Source organism: Portunus trituberculatus, chromosome 48, assembly GCF_017591435.1.
Source record: "Portunus trituberculatus isolate SZX2019 chromosome 48, ASM1759143v1, whole genome shotgun sequence".
Lineage (NCBI taxonomy): Eukaryota > Metazoa > Arthropoda > Malacostraca > Decapoda > Portunidae > Portunus > Portunus trituberculatus.
The window spans coordinates 6895126-6901125 of NC_059302.1; positions in this window are offsets into that span (position 1 = coordinate 6895126).

Here is a 6000-nt window from a genome sequence, read left to right on the forward strand (position 1 = left end):
AATATCCCCAAGCATGACTCTTTATCTCAAAATTTTGCTCTTATCTCAAAATAACAAAACTTACCAAATTATAGCTTGTATCTCAAAAAACTTGTATCTCAGGCAGCTCATATCTCAAGGCACCAGTGTATTGGGAAATGGTCACTGCAAGGATTGTGTTCCAGACCTGACCAGTAAAGGTGACGTAAGAGTTCAGGAGAGCAGGGGAAAATGTCAAGGCAGGAGAAAGATTGGGTGCAAAGGTTGAAATGTGTGGGTTTACCAGAGTTAAGGAAAGAAGTGGGCACAAGAGTTGATGATAGAGTCTTTCCCCCCAAATGGGATGTGGAAGGAGAAGGGTGAGAAGAATGGGTGGAGGGCAATGTAGACAAACAATTGAATAGAGGGTGGGGGAGGGAGGAGAGAGGTGAATGAGAAGGGGACTGGGATTGAAGCAGGGTGGGGGATGGAGTGGAGTAGTCCATAGATATGGGATGAACTTCAGCAGAAGATTGGAATAGTGAGTTCAGAGGTGGAGGTGCCAGGTGAGTTGAAGGAAGAGGCTGGGACGCTGTCTGGGAGATAAAGGCAGATATCAGGTCAAGGGTTTTGACAGATGAAGTGGTAGAGGAGATAATGGGAGGGCAGGACTTCTTAGAGAGAGAAAAGGAGGCAGGGAAGGTTGAGAGAGAGAAAGGAATGGGGGAGTGTAATGAAGTTGATCAAGATGAGAGGACTGTAGAAAGGTAGGGACATTTGGTGTGGTGAACTGGTGGATGTGGGCAGGAGCACTAAGAGCATTTAGGAAGAGGAGGGCCTGTGGAAGTGGAGGTAGGGGTGTCACAGTTGAGCATAGAGAAAGGAGTAGGGAGAGAGATAGAGGGATTGGTAAGAGCAGTACAAGAAGGGGGCAGTGGGAAAGGATGATGTGTGAAAGGTGGAAGAGGAAGGCTATTTCAATGTAATGTGGGAGGCAGAGGCAGAGTGAGGGGTTGGTTTTAAAGCCCAGGCAATGAACATCTTGATGGGCTTCTCAAAGAGTGAGGCCATCTATGTTGGATTATGGCTACTTCAGCCTCAAAAATATATGGGCAGCCACAATAAAAAAAATTGTCTGCTGCCACAATTGGCACACAAATGAACTGGTGCCCTCCAGATAGCATGGGTGTGGTTGAGTCCACACAAAGGACAGCTGTAGAGCAGCAACATTTTTCTGGGTGTCCAAACTGCCAATAGTTCCAACACTCATGTAGGGGGAATGAGAGCATTCATGACAGAGACGAACCCAGCCTTGCATCCCATCCGCATGGTTCCCATGCCTTGAAAAAAGGGAGGGAGAAGGGAGGAAGAGGAAAGAAGGAAAATGAGAGCCAGATAAACTTCATCGGTCTAGGGACAGCAGCCCAAGCTCTCAGGAGCACTGAGATGGCCCCAAGGCATCAGGCCACACCCTTCGTACCCAAAGCCCTCCCCATCGACAATAGGGCATGCTATGGGAGGGACTAAGATGTACAAGAAAACTTTCATAAGCCATTATAAAGAAAACTGTTCCTCAAACTTTCTTAATTTTTTTTAAATGAATATTTTCTACAGCCATCTCTTGCCTCCAATAACCCTGACTGAGCATTAACCCCATCAACACAAGGACAGGTATGTTGCATCCTAGGAGCATTTGTGACGACTGCTTTCTCCTAGGATTGCGTTTTTTTTTTCTTGGATACCGTGAAATCTTTCAGAACGAATAGGTTGTACAGGATGCAATAACTTACTTGACTTTCATCATTATTACAAAGGTGTATGATTCGGTTATACTAGGATAAGTACCAATGCACCCTGCTGGCAATAATTTGATTTTATTTATTTTTATGGAACCAATAAATTAGCTTACCATAAAAACAAACATTTTCTGTTGTTTGTCATCTTCAGAAAATGGCCAAGAGCCAGTAAACTATATATTTTTTTTATTTGCATGGCTTTATTTCATAATGTACATACATAGTATGAAAAATCACATACTATTATCATTATTTCCATACACGAGAGAGAGAGAGAGAGAGAGAGAGAGAGAGAGAGAGAGAGAGAGAGACAGACAGACAGACAGACAGACAGACAGACAGAGAGAGAGAGAGAGAGAGAGAGAGAGAGAGAGAGAGAGAGAGAGAGAGAGAGAGAGAGAGAGAGAGAGAGAGAGAGAGAGAGAGAGAGAGAGACAAACAGACAGACAGACAGAGAGAGAGAGAGAGAGAGAGAGAGACAGAGAGAGAGAGAGAGAGAGAGAGAGAGAGAGAGAGAGAGAGAGAGAGAGAGAGAGAGAGAGAGAGAGAGAGAGAGAGAGAGAGAGAGAGAGAGAGAGAGAGAGAGAGAGAGAGAGAGAGAGAGAGAGAGAGAGAGAGAGAGAGAGAGAGAGAGAGAGAGAGAGAGAGAGAGAGAGAGAGAGAGAGAGAGAAAATTTAATTATCTAAATTTGTGATGAATTATCATATGTGTTGTGAAGTATTAGGCCTAACGATGCCATGAGAACATTTCTTTATTTTTTCATATTCTTCAGATTTCCAACTCTGTCGGCAGGGCTGTGGAGTCAGTACCCAAAACCTCCGACTCCAACTTTGACTCCTTGATTTCTTGTGTATCCAACTCTGAATTTGACTCTGACCCTTAAATATAGGGTGAATTATCATATGGGGGCATGATTCAGCTGCATGTCTTTTCTAAATGATGTTTACCACAGTGTTTTAGACAGTTGTCGGGCTGACTGTTTTGCAGCCCATCAAGAACCTCCAGGCTATTGTGAGAGTGAGGCTGGGAAACGAAGGCACTTCCCGACGGCCAACATTAGAATGCACTTCGCCAAGCAAGAAGTAATATTTCACAAGAATAGGCAACAAAGGCTTTCCATAATTGTTAAATGGTAGTGAAAATATGAAAAGGATACCACGTTATCAAGTAAATAGAAGTTACTCAATAAGTATCCATGACAAATATGTCTTATTCTGTCTTGTAGTTCTGACATTTCTATTAATCAAACTGCATATTGTTTAGCATGCAGGGGTGGATTTAGAAATGTGAGGGCTAGGCAAAGATAGGCATGGGGGTCCCTGCACCTAATCCAATATAGTGGGGACTGAGGGGGTCCCGTTTTCTTTATACATCCACAGGAGGCCGTGAGATACACTTAATAGAGTGATCATTCTGCTGGCATTTTAGCAAATGGATTTTCATCAAAAACATAAATAATGTATACAAATAATAAAACCTCTATTAACCATAAGTGTATGAGGAGTTTCATAGGGCCCCCAGAAATTCGGGGCCCTAGGCAACCGCTTAGTGTTGCCTAATGGAAAGTTCACCATTGTTAGCACACCACCATGTAAAGAGATGCTAACTGCAGCGTTTACTGCTGTTGATGCGTTAAGGAAGAATTAATCATTACTGTCAAATTCTTAAGCAGTAGATCATGGACATTTGCAATTCTTATTCACCTATGCATATTTCCCCATAAAATGCCAAAATTCATCTTTTGAATTGAGAAATTATCCAGACTTCAGACACGTCCCATTGGTAGCAGGTAATGGGCTATCAGCTGGTGGCGGTGTTTGTATACATTTTATTTCTCATCAGTCTGCTGAAAGATGGAAGCACTGAATTGTGATTTATCATTCTATTAGATGGAAATAAAGTGTGTGGTTTGTTTATAAGGTGGGATTTTTCTTAGTCTATGAAATTTACACAGGTCAGAGTCAGAGTTGGGGCTTTTTTTACTGACTTCGACTCCAGCAAAATGAAATTCTCTGACTCAGACTCCACAGCCATGTCTGTCGATCCCATAAGATTGTATCATCAATTCTCTCTCAGTGCTCTAACACTTTTCCATTTGTTCCAGATTCCCTAAACAACTCAGCAGTCTGCTCTATTGACATAACATTCTGCCCTGCAGTATGATAGTGTATGAAAATTAATGATATTCTAACTCACTCCAACCTGCCATACTGTCCTTCAGTAAAGCTTGCAAGCAGTTAACATAATCAATAACACAGTATGTCACAAAGCTTCATACCTCCAGACTTCACTAGACTTGATCATTGTCCTTCATCTTCTCTTGTATCCATGGCAGAGCTTACTGCCTTCATCATCTATGCCATGCCTGAAGAAAATAGTAAGAATTAAGAAAGGTAGAATGTAATATAGCATAATGGAAACATCAACTAAAGACAATTTCTACTGAAAACACAATCTCTTGAAAAATCCTCAAAATTAGTTACCATATCTGTACTTGGTCTAAGCTGAAGACCATCAGCTAGCAGTAGTCAAGTGTTAAAATAACATGAAATGCAAAAGTTGGCAACTTCAATTGGGCAGGATGAAGTGTGCTTTATCATTAAAAAATAAATAACAATACAAGTATCAAAATATCAAGGATAAAAATCTTAAATGTAGTATACAGCAATCTATACAACAGGCAGTGAAGGAAGATCACAGAAGTATTTTGAAAGTCGTCTCCATTGTTTCCAAAGCATGATCATAGCACCACCATTCCTTAGAAGAGCATCATGGATTTCATGTTGGCTTCATTTTCTGCAAGACAATCAAAAACATTAGAAACTGCTGAGTGGAGAATGCAATGCATATACACAAATCAGAACAATGATTGCATCCGGATATTACAATTTTACAATGATAATAGCATTAATCCTGGAATTACAGTTACAAAGGTTACATGACAAACTCACTGAGATGGTATCACAAGATGCCTAGATGAAGAATATCTGGCAAAGAATAATAGTAAGGTGAGCAGTGTTGAAGAAAATGAGCATAGGTACATGACAAAACACCACCACCACTACTCTATGCACACCACTCTTTGAGAAGAAGTTATGGAGAAAAGAATATAAGCTGGAGGCAGATAGTTTATAGTTTTCAAAATATGGCATATTCTTAAATTTTCCATGACTGTCCATATTTAGCATAATTTAGCTTTACATCTCCCAAAATTCCACCTACCACGAGGTTCCCAAGTTTATTGAAGATAGTGAAGGAAAAAATGAGATGATGGGATGCATTGTGTTAAACTGTAATTTCATTAGTTAAGATAGTGTAACAGATTATATGGGAGGTGGTGTCAACAACTAGGAGAGCAAGCGACTTCAAAAGGTTAGGATAGCATAGCAGGGGATATGTATATTCCTAGTTTATTCTCTATTTCTAAGGTTTTCCACCCAAAAACACATTTTTTTCCTGGTATACTTTTATACTCTTTCACCATAATCAACATGGCTTTTCTTACCCTTATCATCATTTAGAGCTTCTCATTCTGAGTAATATGAACCCATACATACAATGCTGACAATATTTAAATATCTACCATATCTGGGGGAGAACAAGCTAACACACTGCAACACCAGTGCATATGATGAACTGATGGGCACTGAAGACCACTGTTTGGTGTGTTCGTTTATGTGTGCGTATCACATTATTTGCCGATGCATGAAATCAATCACGGCAATTGGTTCTTTTGTTTGAGCATGCAGCCACTGACCAATAAAAACAATACAATATAAATTTAGCTAATCAGAGCATTATGTGGAGAGAAGTGACTTGATTTGAATCAGTCTACTAAAGATGTATGAACGGACACGGTGTATCCTCTAGCATTTTCGTTGTATCAACAGATTTTACAAAGAAAAATAAGGTAACAACTTAATAATAATTATATCTGTGTGTATTGTCTTAACTAGATCACGTTAGCTAAATTAGGTTAGGTAAAGTTAGATTAAAGTTATGGTTAGGTTAGATTAAGTTAGCTTTGGTTAAATACATGTTTCAATAGGTTGGTATAGCCAGTGGTAGTGGTGAGTACTCTCCACAATGGTAACAGTCAAAATTTTGGTCTGTTACTTTCCTTAGATTTTGTGATAACAAAACTATTTTCTTCTGGTATATTTTGATCTGTTCTATATTGATCTTTTTCTGTTTCCATCACAATACAGTACTTTCTGAGGAGGCAGACTGTGCATTTTTGGGGAA